Genomic DNA, 13,924 nt, shown 5'->3' with positions numbered 1-13,924 from the left:
AACCTGCACCGCCAGTGACATGCCTGAGGGATACTGAAAAGCCAGGGAGTGAATGACAGGCAACAGGGTAAAAACGCGGCAGTAAGGCCCAGCGGGGAGGGCTGGGCCTCAGGCATCCTAGGTTCTAGTCTTGACAGCGCCATGGCCTACGGGGTGACCTTGGGTGCGTCCCATCCCCGCCTGTCCTGTCTCTCACTCTGTGCCTGTGCCATCCACCCACCTCGCCTGAGCTGCCAGCATCCGCATTGCTAACATCCATCCAATGGGGTGCCCAAGCAGTCCCAAAGGTGTCTGCATGCCTCACCCTCCGGGATTTCACTGGGAGCGAGGCACGGGAATGGCTTGGAGGATCTGGGCCTCAGATCTGATGAGGCGATCGGCCTAGGAACCCCTGCTGAACAGCAGAGAGCAAGGGTGGAGCCTGGCACCACAGCTCGCCAGGTGGACTCAAACGCACGGACGTTATGGTCGGTGTGCGAGTGCCGCCCTAGGGCTCTTCGTTCACCAAGAGGCAGATGCCTGATCTCAACGCTGGAGTCAGTGGCTGCAGTAGGGGTGGGGCTGACCGAGCCCCCAGGCCCAGCCTGAGATCTGGATCTGGATCAGGAACGCGGCACTCGCGGCGCACTCAGGAGGGAGCTAGGATCCTCTCACGCCCACACCACCTCTACTGCTTGGCCTGCTCCATGTTTCCAACGTGTCTGGCCCTTGGCTCTGGGCCTAGACTGCACAATGCCCTAGCCCTAGTGCAACCAATTCCCAATCCAGCCCCTGCTGAGGCCAGCGAGAGATCTGTCACTGGGAGCAGGGCTGGGCCCTTCACGTGCCCCCAGGGAAAGCTGCCCCCAGCAAATGGCAGGGAGAACATGTGTTGGGGTTGGTTGTTCTATCCACCCATGCAAGCGCCCGTCCCTCTCCTCCTCTTGGGTCTGTAAGAATGTGGGGCTCTCGCTCCCTCCCCGAGGTCCACAGCCTCTCACAGGTTGGCTTTCGCTGGCTACATCACACTGGAAGGATCACATTCACCTATTCCTCTTCCCAGGTCCCCTCGTCCTTGGGACAGGCTCATCCAGACTGGGGCCAGTGGTCAGCCTTCTCCATGTAAGGTGTCAGAGAAAAGTGGGGGGCACTCATCAGCCACTGGGTTCCCTTTTTCAAGCACAGCAGGTAAGACAAGTCTAGGAACAGGAGGTCTGCCACAATGGATCAAACCACTGGGCCATAAATCCCAGCATCCTGCTGCCACTGGCTATCAGCACCTGCTGCACAGAGCGCATCCTGGGGCTGCATGGCATGAACCCTGGTCTGTTTTCAAAGCAACTGAACATTAAGTCCCCGCTGCTTTCTACTGGCATCTCTCCCACTAGTCGGAGGCTGCTCAGGTGCGAGGCCTTCCGGGGACAAAGCTATCCCCGCTGCAGCCCCATGTCTCCTGGCCATCACACCCACAGGCAGCTTATCGCATGGATCTCAGCACACTGAGGAGAGCAAATCCCCTTTGACTCAGGAGAGGTGGCAGATGGGGGCTGTGGCCTGACCTGCTGTGGACGGTCAAATTGCTCACCATCCTGGAGTGAGTCTCTTATGTTTAAGACATTCCCTGGCAGTCCTGCGCTAAGAAGCCCGACTGCATCTCTTTCATGGCACTGGACCCCACAGGCTAGGAACCCTCAGGAGCCCAGGGCTTCATCTCTAGCCTGGCATTCCCAGATGATCTTTGGGATTAGCTACAGCACAGAGGGTCACTGCTCAGCCTGGTTTGTAGGGAAAGAAGGGAACGGGGTGGCTGAGAAGTAGAGTCGAGTCCTGTAGGTCTAGCAAAGGTTTTGATCCAAGAGCCTCTGGATCTGGGTCTGCTTATGGAGCACTGCTAGCCTGGGCTGATGGGAGCAACAGACGGCACCCCGAGCCATCACAGTGCAGAGCACAGGCCTGAGCTGCCAAGTTTATACTTTATTTTTCTAGAGGGTCAAGTTGCTTCCAAGGTTTCAAAATTTCCACGTTTGCTTAGTGAGCTTTAACAAAAAACAAAACAAAACAAAAAGTCGAGGCATTTCTGGCAACCAGAGCTGGAACTGCAGCATGGAGGTTTCTGTCTAGGGCCTAGAGCCTGATCCTCTGAATCATAGAATATCAGGGTTGGAAGGGACCTCAGGAGGTCATCTAGTCCAACCCCCTGCTCAAAGCAGGACCAATCCCCAATTAAATCTGAATCTCTGAACAGGGAGAATCTGGAATCTTTTTCCAAGGGATGTGGTGCATTGTCCCTCACTCAGATTCTTGAACTGGAGCCTGGACGTTTGTCTAAGAGAGCCGCTCCGGTCCAGCCACTGGTTGTTGGGCGGAGTGCAGGCACCCCTGGCTGTTCTGTGGCTTGTGTTACGTGGAAGGCCAGACTGGATGATAACAATGGTCCCTTCTGGCCTTCAGCTCTGAAATCCATGAATATGGATGTGAGTAACAGACGTAGCAACTGTGGGCAGTTCCCCACAGGGGTCAAAGTGCTCTGAAACAGCCACAGAATAGCTATGGCCAAGAGGTTTATCTAATCTTCCCCTGGCACAGAATGGTGACGGGTCCACACCTGGCTTCTGTTGGCCACGCTTCTCCTCCCAGCTCTTGATGAGCAGGCCCCATGGGAAGTTTTGATATGGCCCTGCTGGCTACCACAGTCCTGGGGCATTATTCTACACCTGACACTACCCCTGTGCTCCCAGCCAGGGGTGTGAGCAAGCCCTGGCTTTGGACAGCTGGGGGCTGGCAGGCCAGCTTAGATTCTGCCAGTTAAACCAGGGTAAACCTGGAGAAACATCATTGACTTCTAGGGAGTTAGTCTGAGCTTGAAGCTGCTCTGGGATATCCATGGCAGGCCGTCGGTTCCACAACTCTTCCCCCTGATTCCTCCAAGCCCCTCAGAGCCTGCTGGGAGGCCATTTAGTCCCATCCCCTGCTTCCAACTGCAGGAAAGTCAGAGCATTTGCAGTCAGTGACCTAGTGCAGGGGTTCTCAATGGGGGAGTGCTGGCAGTGGTATTTAGGGGGGTGCTGGAGGGGTGGGGGTCAAGGTCCCTCACCAAATGCTCTTACACAAAGTAAGCTGCCACAGGATAAGAGGGAAGGTGCTCTCATGGATTGGCAACTGATTAAAAGATAGGAAAGATAGGGATGATTTAGTTGGGGATTGGTCCTGCTTTGAACAGGGGGTTGGACTAGATGACCTTCTGAGGTCCCTTCCAACTCTGATATTCTATGATTCTATGAAACAAAGAGTATAAATTGTCATTTTTCAGAATGGAGAGAGGTAAATAGTGGTGTCCCTCAGGGGTCTGTTCTGGGACCAGTCCTATTCAACATATTCATAAATGATCTGGAAAAAGGGGTAAACAGGGAGGTGGCAAAATTTGCAGATGATACAAAATTACTAAAGAGAGTTAAGACCCAGGAAGACTGCGAAGAGCTACAAAAGGATCTCTCAAAACTGGGTGACTAGGCAAAAAAATGGCAGATGAAATGTAATGTTGACAAATGCAAAGTGATGCACATTGGAAAGCATAATCCCAACTGTACATATTGTGATGAACTCAGACGAGAAGGATAAGAGAGTAGTCCTATTGGGATCCAGGAAGTGGGTGGGCGGAAGCCCGCCAACTGCTAAAGGACCCCCCCTCAGCCTAAGAGGAGTGTCCACGTGACCTGGAAACCCAATAATTCTGGGGGACAACTAATGAAATAACAGGGACAGGAGTGAGATCAAAGGGTCAAATGAAGGGAACCTGATGGGGACACGGAGCAGAGAACCCCGGACAGTGCCCACTGCTCCTCAAAGGTGTCAAGGAAGCCAGTGGACGCCGCCCAGAGGAACTCTGCCCGGATGCATGAGCAAACGGAGGATCAGAAATTGGCCCCACAGTCACAGGAGACCCTGTCGGCCAACCTCCTCTCCCTGGTTTTGTAGATGGCCATTTTAGCCAGGGCTAGGAGGAGGTTGACCAGGAGATCCCGTGACTTTGTGGGGCCACAGATAGGGAGTGCATACATAAGAAGGTGAGGGGAAAAGTGCAACTAAAAACGTAAGAGGATATCTAAGAGCAGCCGGAATAGGGGCTGCAACCTGGCATACTCTAGGTAAACATGTGCCAGAGTCTCCCTCACGCCCAGAAGGGGCAGGTGTCTGGGACGGGGGAAGAAGGAGGATCCTGGGAACTACAGGCCGGTCAGCCTCACCTCAGTCCCCGGAAAAATCATGGAGCATGTCCTCAATTCTGAAGCACTTAGACGAGAGGAAAATGATCAGGAACAGTCAGCATAGATTCACCAAGGGAAAGTCATGCCTGACTAATCTAATTGCCTTCTATGATGAGATAACTGGTTCTGTGGATGAAGGGAAAGCAGTGGACGTGTTATTCGTCGACTTTAGCAAAGCTTTTGATACAGTCTCCCACAGTATTCTTGTCAGCAAGTTAAAGAAGTATGGGCTGGATGGATACACTACAAGGTGGGTAGAAAGTTGGCTAGATTGTCGGGCTCAACGGGTAGTGATCACTATAAGAAGGATGTGGACAAATTGGAGAGGGTCCAGTGAAGGGCAACAAAAATGATTAGGGGACTGGAACACATGACTTATGAGGAGAGTCTGAGGGAACTGGGATTGTTTAGTCTACAGAAAAGAAGAATGAGGGGAGATTTGATAGCTGCTTTCAACTACCTGAAAGGTGGATCCAAAGAGGATGGATCTAGACTATTCTCAGTGATAGCAGATGACAGGACAAGGAGTAATGGTCTCAAGTTGCAGTGGGGGAAATTTAGGTTGGATATTAGGAAAAACTTTTTCACTAGGAGGGTGGTGAAACAGTGGAATGCGTTACCTAGGGAGGTGGTGGAATCTCCTTCCTTTGAAGTTTTTAAGGTCAGGCTTGACAAAGCCCTGGCTGGGATGATTTAGTTGGGATTGGTCCTGCTCTGGGCAAGGGGTTGGACTAGATGGCCTCCAGAGGTCCCTTCCAACTCTGTTATTCTATGATTCTATGAAACCGTTCCAAGTACATGCCCGTGCTCACGGCTCTGTGAAGGACCTGCCAACTGATATCCCGAGTGGGCCCCAGGACCAGGGTGGCATATATGTTTCCTTGGTGCGGTCTGGAAATGAACTGGCTGCAAATCGTGCGGCCAGCTCATGGTGAAGGGGTGGCGGGGGGTGGGGGGCGGGGGGCAGTCAGGTCCACGGGGCAGGGGCTCAATGAAAAGGTCTGGAGGCCCTGGGGTGGAGGGTGGGCGGGGGGTGCCCTCTTGCAGGACCCGGTTGAGGTAAGCCCGAGCAGTGGGCGGTAAAGTGGCCCTCGCCTCCTGAAGTACGCGCCATGGAGTACGTGGCCTAGAGAGTCCCACGCACCGAGCGAGTGTCAGGGGATCCAGCCAGTCTCCCCAGTCGTAGTCCAGGAGGTCTCCGACTCCGGTGACTTCTGCCAGGACCAACCTCTGGTGCACCAAGTAGGACTCTCCCACCTGCACATGGAGCTGGGGTTGTGTAGCAGGGGCTCTGTGAGGAGATCTGCCCCCTCAGTGGCTGCCATGGACCTGGTCACTGAGAACAGTTTCCAGGTCCGGAGGAGGTCCTGGTTGAAGACCGGCAGCCCAGAGAGGTCTCACGGAAGACCTCTCTGATAGAGATAAAGGAGCTGCCAGTCATACTGGAGCCCTTTGAAGTGGCGCAGGAAGGCGTGCACCAGTACGCTCCATGCCGGACTACCTGCACCATAAAGGAGCCTCTGCAGGCCCTGCCCTCCCTCCTCCAGGGGCAGGTGGAAATCCCCTGCAGAGACCCAGTACAGTCCTGGCCAGAAGAACTCCAGAATTGATGTCCGGATGTTGGCCAGGAAGCCCGGGGCCAGGACCAGGGTGTTGAGCCCGTACCAGAGCATGTACAGGACTAGCCGACTGAGCTAGCCAGTGCCCTCCCTCGGAGGGAGAGGAACCACAATAATCCTGTCCATCTCCAGAGCCGCTCTGTCACCCTGCCCTGTAAACCATAGAATATAAGGGTTGGAAGGGACCTTAGGAGGTCATCTAGTCCAACCCCCTGCTCAAAGCAGGACCAATTCCCAATTTTTTCCCCAGATCCCTAAATGGCCCCCTCAAGGATTGAACTCACAACCCTGGGTTTAGCAGGCCAATGCTCAAACAACTGAGCTATCCCTCCCCCCACCACTGAGCTATCCCTCCCCCCGTGCCAGTTCTCTGGCGGAGATGGATGTGTGGCAGAAAGGTAGATGCCAAGATAGAGCAGCAGACCTGTGCTCCACCGGATGGCCTGAAGCATGGGTGGGAGGGCGCTCGCCTGCCACCCATCCCGACCACCAGGCCAGAGCTCTTGACCCAGGTGTCCTAGGCAGAGGAGGCTGCTAAGTAGATGGCCTGGCATGCCTCCACCCTCACCAACTTGCCCGGGTCCTGGGCCACAAGGAGCACGTCATCAGCATATGCTGACAGGACCAGCTGCAGCTCCGGCTCTCGCAGCACCAACTCCGTCAACCTCTGACTGAAGGGCTCGATCACCAGAGCATACAGCTGGCCTGAGAGGGGGCATCCCTGCCGTACTCCCCGGCCAAAGCTGACCAGTTCGGTCAGGGTCCAGTTGAGCCTGACCAGACACTCTGCAGAGATGTACAGCACCTGGAGAAAGCCCACAAACTGGGGTCAGAAGCCTAATGCTCGCAGAGTGCCCAGGAAATACCCATGGTCCACCCTGTCAAATGCCTTCTCCTGATCCAGAGACAGGAGGGCAAATGACAGACCATCCCTACACCCACGCTCCAGGAGATCCTGGACCAGATACAGGTTATCAAAGATGATATGGCCGGGATGGTATAGGTCTGGTCTGGGTGGACCACGTCCGCCAGCACGGACCCCAGCCGCAGCAAGATGGCCTTCGCTATGACTTTGTAGTCCGTGCTGAGGAGAGAGACGGGACACCAATTCCGTAAGTCGTGGAGGTCCCCCTTCTTCGGCAATAAGGCAAGAACGCTCACCTGCATGAGAGAGAGAGGACCCCGCTTTGAAAGGACTTGGCCCAGACGGTGACTAGGTCCGGGCTGAGGATGTCCCAGAATACGGGATGTCCACGGTCAGCCCGTCCATGCCCGGAGATTTATTGGTGGGCATGCGGCAGAGGGCTTCCAAGAACTCGGCCAGAGTGAGAGGCAGCTCTAGCCGGTCTTGGTTGCCCGTGCTGACCGTCAGGAGTCTGTCCCAGAGCACTCTGCAAGCGTTAGGCCTTTTCTCCCCGGATCCGACCGATCCTGTGTAGAAGGCCCTGGCCCTCTCGCACATCTCCACCGGATCCGTGAGGGGGGTACAGTCCTCTGCCAGGAAGCAGGTGACGTGCTTTTTGGCCCCCCTCCTTTTCTCCAGGGCATAGAAGAAGTGGGAACCACAATCCATCTCCCAAAGGAGGCGGATGTGAGATCGAATGAAGGCTTCCTGGGCCTGATAGTCCTCGAGGGCTCCTCCCACTTCTCCTGGCATGCTCCTCAGAGGAATGGATCCTCAGGGCTGCTGGCCAGATACCTCTCCAGCTCTAAAACCTCCCATTCCAACTGCCCTATTGCCAGATCCCTCTGTCGGCTGGCACCCCGGGTGTAGTCACGGCAGAAGAGCCGGGCGCGCACAATCCCCAGGTCCCACCACTGCCGCACCAAGGGAAAGGCATGCCGCTGCCCTCGCCAGGCCAGCCAGAACTCCCTGAAGGATGCCACGAAGCCCACATCCTCCAACAAGCTGTTATTAAAGTGCCAATAGGCCGGCACCAGCCTCTCTGCGCAGAGGCCGTCATGGTCACTAGATGGTGATCCGAAAACAGGGCTGGCCAGATGCTGGAGGAGTGGGCCTGTGAAAGATGGAAGCATGACAGGTAGATGCGGTCCAACTGGGATGGCGCGACAGATCGGCCTCCACCTGGACAAAGGTGAACGTTGAGACATCATCTGAGTGGTGATCGCACCAGACGTCCACCAGGGAATGGTGTTCAACTATCTCCCGGAGGACGTCCGCGGCAGCCAGGCACTGCTCGGTCCCTGAGCGGTCCTGCTTCTCAAGGGTGGCGTTAAAGTCCCCACCCAGGACCAGGCATTCGTGAGGATCCAAAGTGCTGAGGAAGGCGGACGCCTGCTGATAGAAATGGAGCCGATCCTGGCCCAATGTCGGGGCATAGACGTTAACGAGGTTGACCACAAGCCCCTCCATATGGACCCAGAGGTGCAGCGGGTGACCCGGCACAGCCTCGGTGCCCCCAGAACCTCGGGCCATAGGTTGGAGGAGAACAGGGTCGCCACTCCCAGCTGTACAAAGTATGAGATGGTGAAAGTAGTCCCTGTCCCCCAACTCCAGACGCCAGCTATCTTCGGCATCCTGATCCGTATGGGTCTCCTGCAGGAAAACTACACAGTACCCTCCTTCCCAAAGGAAGGAGAGCACCTGGCAACTGCGGAGACCTATCCTACAGCCCAGGGTGTTTAATGTTGCAAAGATGATGGATGCCATGAGGAGGGCTCGGGGGGATCCTCGCTGGCAGGGACGCTCACGGCCCCCATTGGGCTGCACAGCAAACCCTGACCTACCCTGAAAGTAAGCAAGAAGTCACGGAAGCCGCGGGCCTGATGGTAAGCTGCAGTGCCCTGCTTCCCGGTCCTTTTACCCTCCCCAATGAGGGCCTTCATGGCCCGGAAGATTTGACGAAAATCCCCCCATCGCTGGAGAGTGAGCTGCACCTTATTGCGGGAGCCACGGATGTCTTTGAGAAACTCTCACAGCTCTTCCCGCAGCGTAGGCGGGGGCAGGGACATTGGCCCCCAGCTGTCCTCCGGTGGGGCCCCTGGCACAGCCCCGTTGCCCACTGAGACGGGCAGGCAAGGGGCGGACCCCCGAAGTGGCGCCCAATGGGCGGGCGCCACATGGCCCGCCTCAGACCCCAGCTCAGTAGGGGGCGGCGGAGGGAAGATAGCAGCCCCTAGTGGTTCGGGACAGGGAAACATGAAGGCTGCTCCCTGGGGGTCATCTGCTGGAAAGGGGAAGGAAACAACCCCAGGGGTGGCAATAGCATCACGGGAGTTGGAGGGGATAGGGATGGGGCCGGCATCAGGGACAGGGCTGGGGTCAGGAGTAGGGGCAGGGAGAGGGGCAGAGGTGAGATCCTGGGCCCCAGTAGCTGCACCGCTGTGGGGTGGCACCTCTCAGTCGGGCTCAGGGGTCTGGGGAGTGGGAAGGGGGCCCTCAGTGATGCTGGGCTCAGGCTCCATGGCAGGTGTGGCAGCCACGGCATCAGGAGGTGGGTAATCTTCAGTGGGGCCCTCGTCTGGGAAGGAGGTCGGTTGCCCCGCACCAACGAGGGATGCCCCTCAATAGGCTCGGCGGGCCACCAGCGGGATGCCACCTGTGGCTGGGACAGTGGAAGAGTCATAGAATCATAGAATATAAGGGTTGGAAGGGACCCCAGAAGGTCATCTAGTCCAACCCCCTGCTCAAAGCAGGACCAATTCCCAGTTAAATCATCCCAGCCAGGGCTTTGTCAAGCCTGACCTTAAAAACCTCTAAGGAAGGAGATTCTACCACCTCCCTAGGTAACGCATTCCAGTGTTTCACCACCCTCATAGTGAAAAAGTTTTTCCTAATATCCAATCTAAACCTCCCCCACTGCAGCTTGAGACCATTACTCCTCGTTCTGTCATCTGATACCATTGAGAACAGTCTAGAGCCATCCTCTTTGGAACCCCCTTTCAGGTAGTTGAAAACAGCTATCAAATCCCCCCTCATTCTTCTCTTCTGCAGGCTAAACAATCCCAGCTCCCTCAGCCTCTCCTCATAACTCATGTGTTCCAGACCCCTAATCATTTTTGTTGCCCTTCGCTGGACTCTCTCCAATTTATCCACATCCTTCTTGAAGTGTGGGGCCCAAAATTGGACACAGTACTCCAGATGAGGCCTCACCAATGTTGAATAGAGGGGAACGATCACGTCCCTCGATCTGCTCGCTATGCCCCTACTTATACATCCCAAAATGCCATTGGCCTTCTTGGCAACAAGGGCACACTGCTGACTCATATCCAGCTTCTCGTCCACTGTCACCCCTAGGTCCTTTTCCGCAGAACTGCTGCTTAGCCATTCGGTCCCTAGTCTGTAGCTGTGCATTGGGTTCTTCCGTCCTAAGTGCAGGACCCTGCACTTATCCTTATTGAACCTCATCAGATTTCTTTTGGCCCAATCCTCCAATTTGTCTAGGTCCTTCTGTATCCTATCCCTCCCCTCCAGCGTATCTACCACTCCTCCCAGTTTAGTATCAGGGGACCTTCGGAGGCAGAAACAGAAGCAGCGGTTATGGGGAGGGAGCACAGGGAAAGGGGGACCGGGGTGAGGTCACTCATATCCAGGCCCACTGGCAGAGGGTTGTCCTCCCCCTGGGTGACTGGGGTCAGACCCAGGGCCTCGATCTCCTCACAGATGGAGGGGAGATCACCTCCCACCAACCCAGGGCCCTCCCCGACAGCGCCCGAAGCTGTCTCCTCGGGGCTCGCTGGGGCCTTAGGTATCAAAGGGGCAGGGGGGACTCCATCGGGGCCTCCATGAGAAGGGACTCCAGTGGAGGGCCAGTGCTCCCCTCCGGTGCTGCCACATCTTCCCCAGCCGGCACCAGTGGATGGAAAACACACCTGTGGGCAAGGCAGAAGGCTCAGTGTCAGTGCCCCCTTCCTGGTTTTCCGGGGGGCCTCCGCATCGGATGGGAGGAGCAGAGCTCGAGCCTTCCGCTTGTCCCGCTTCCCCTGCACTAGGGCCCAGCCCTCCATGGCATCATCTGGGGGCTGGCTAACAGGGGTCGGGTCGGGGGGTGGGGTGATGGCTTAGGGACTCGGGGGGGTAACAGTGGGACAGCACGAGGGAGGGAAGATTCCTCCTAGGGCGGGCCCTCTCCCATGCCCAGCGGTGTCCCTGCCCCACCCTCCTCCACAGGCCCCGCCAGATTGCAATCAGTGGGGGCAGGGCTCTCCCACTCGTCTGGGCGTAGTGGGGGAGCTGCCCCTTGGGCCTGAGCGGGAGCAGTGGTGGACTGGGAAGGAGGAGGGGTGGCTCTGGCACCGGGCAGCCAGGGGCACCGGCGATGACGGGGCCGGTGCCCTGCCGGGCCTCGGGGGTCCCTGACGTTCCTCCTTGCCGGGCCAAGGGGCAGTCCCTCCGGACATGCCCCATCGCCTGGCAGAGGTAGCACTGGGCCCCCACATGGAGTAATGCACCCGGTAATGGCCCCCCGGTAGGGGACCAGGAAGGACCCCTCGAGCGCCTCTCTGCCATGCGCCACCGGCGGCAGTTGAAGCTGCACCTGCCGGCAGAACGAGAGGTCGTGATGGAGGGCGGGGTCCTTGCAGCCCAAAGGGAGAGGGCAGATAATGGAGATGGTTTCCCCAGAGTAGAGAGGGTGGGTAGCAGGGCGGCATTGGGGAGGGTCAGAGGTCAGGACCACTCAGATGCCCAGGTCCTCCAGCAGCTCCAGGGGAAATGAACACCCCGCCACCACCAGGCCCTTCTCCACCACCTCCTGGGCGGCAGCCTCGGATGCGAAGAAGAAGACGACTTTCCCGTACATTTTGGAGGCTGCCACAATGGCCGTGGGCCCCACCACCCTCGCCAACGCCCGCACATAGGTCTCCACGTGGGGCGAGGCGGGCACCAGGAGGCAACGGATGCCGTGATTCCTGGTCAAGGTCGGGAAGGGGCCCCGGCCGCTATAGCTGGTCGCGGAGGCGGTGGGTGGGAGAGATGACGGAGTGGCAGGCGGGGGGGCTGCTGCCATCTGGGTGTACCCCCTGGGGGCCGTGGGAGGGGCACCTGTAGAGCTGGTGGAGGGAGCAATGGGGAGGGACGCTGCGGCCAGTGGTGGGGCCGCGGCAGCCCCTGCCATGGAGGGCCTAGTCTTCTTGGTGGGGCTCTTACCCTTTTTTTTACCCTGGCCCTTCCCGCCAGCTGGGGGGGGGTCTCCCAGAGTCAGAGGGGGGAGGGACGTGGGAGCAGCAGAGGTCACCCCAGTGGGGACGATAGCAGGTGGGTCAGCAGTGGAGGTTGAGGTAGAGGCTAGGGAGGGTGTTGGGGGGGCAGGCGGGGGAGGGGCGGCGGGGTCTGCCCAAGGGGTCCCACTCACCCTGTCTCCTGCCATAATGAGCGGGGAGGAAGGGGAAGGAGGGGAAAACGCCAGAGAGAGGAGGGGAAAGGGGAGGCAGGTCGACCACTCCTCCCCACCAGGCTGCAGGCAGGGGAGGAGGGCACCACAAGGGAGGGCTGGTTGGGGGGGGCTATCAAGGACTTGCAGGGGGGTTCAGTCACCGACTCAGGATGGGATTCCGGCTCCTCTAGCTGCACTAGGGGAGGGAAGGTTATAATAACATGAGGGGGGGTGCAGGGATACCGGGATCAGCTAAAACAGGAGGGGGGGCACAAGTACATGGGAGGGGGCATGGGCGTATGAGGGGAGGGGCTAATCAGGGCCAGGGGGCTGCAGGGGGAGTGGAACAACCAGGCTGGGAGCGGGGCAGAGGAACCAAGGGGCTAGCTTCAGGGCTGGGGCTGGACAAACAAAAGCTGCAGTGGGAGAAGGGTGGCGCAGGCAAACAAACTGGGGCTAGAGAGAGGTTGGGGCAGAAAAGGGGGGAAATTAAGGGCCACAAGGGGAGAGGGGGAGACTGCTGCAATGATGGGGGGGCAGTCCAATGGGGGCACATGCGCCCATGCACAAGAAGTCAATGTTTGGGCTGGCTGCTGCAGGCCCCAAGGGTGGAAACAGTCAAGGCAAGCCAGGCAAGCAGCTGAGTCTCAGGGGCAGGAGCTTGAGGCAGATAGTAAGCAGCCCGTGGAGGGGGCAACAGTGGTGGTGGGGGTTGGGGGGACACAGATAGACCAGGGGGCAGGCTCCACGCCACACTCACTATGTCCCCACAAACAGTCCAAATCCCCACCACAAGAGCACAGTTCGAAAGCAACTCAGTCCTTGATGGCCCCCTCCACAGTGTCTGCAGAGTCTCTGTGCACTCCCCCAACAGCAGAAGGTCCTCTTCGTCTTCTCCCTCCTCGAGGCTCCAGCAGCTCCTGGAGGTGATCAGGCAGGAAGGACCCCCCACAGGCAGGAGTGGTGTCCACAGCAGTAGTAACAGATGGGGCTGGAGCAGGGGTCCCTCACTCCCCTCCTCTAGGGCACAGGCCAGCAGCCCCCCAAGAGGCTGCAGCAAGAACAACAACCAAGGGTTGGGGGTGTCCAGTAGTCAGCCAGCAGTCAGGCAGTAGAGGGGGGCGGTCTGGCCCAACTAGGGGGGAGTAGCAGGAGCAGCCCCTTCCTCTGCACCAGAGTGGAAGGCAGGGAGATCAGCCGCAGAAGGAGCAGGTCCCTGGATAGCCAAACAAAGGCTATTCCAGGCCAATCAAACCACCTGACGCCAATTTAACCAGTTAAGGTCGTTAGGCTAATGCTGGCACCTGACCTCAATTAACTGGCAAAGGGTCAGTTAAGGCCATTAGGCTAATAGAGACAGCTGGAACCAATTAAGGTCCTACTCATACTGCTTAAAAGCTCTCCTTTCCAGCCTTCTCTGGAGAGAAGCCTTGATGAAGGGAGCTGGAGGAGAGGGAGCATTGCTGAATCCTGAGGGAAGGGTGAAGCTGGGAAAAGGGGACCACAGGGAAGTAGCCCAGGGAATCTAAGCAGCGTCAGTGGTGAAGGGAAAAGCTGCCAACAGCTGCTACCATTAGGGTCCCTGGGCTGGAGCCCAGAGTAGAGGGCGGGCCTGGGTCCCCTCTCCCCCATGTTCCACAGACAGGGCAGGCTCTAGGCACCAGCAAAACAAGCAGGCGCTTGGGGTGGTATGTTCTAGGGGTGGCTCTCTGGCGCTGGCCAGGTC

This window comes from Caretta caretta, chromosome 12 (genome assembly GCF_965140235.1).
Source record: "Caretta caretta isolate rCarCar2 chromosome 12, rCarCar1.hap1, whole genome shotgun sequence".
NCBI lineage: Eukaryota > Metazoa > Chordata > Testudines > Cheloniidae > Caretta > Caretta caretta.
Note: the sequence above shows the minus strand (reverse complement) of the source record.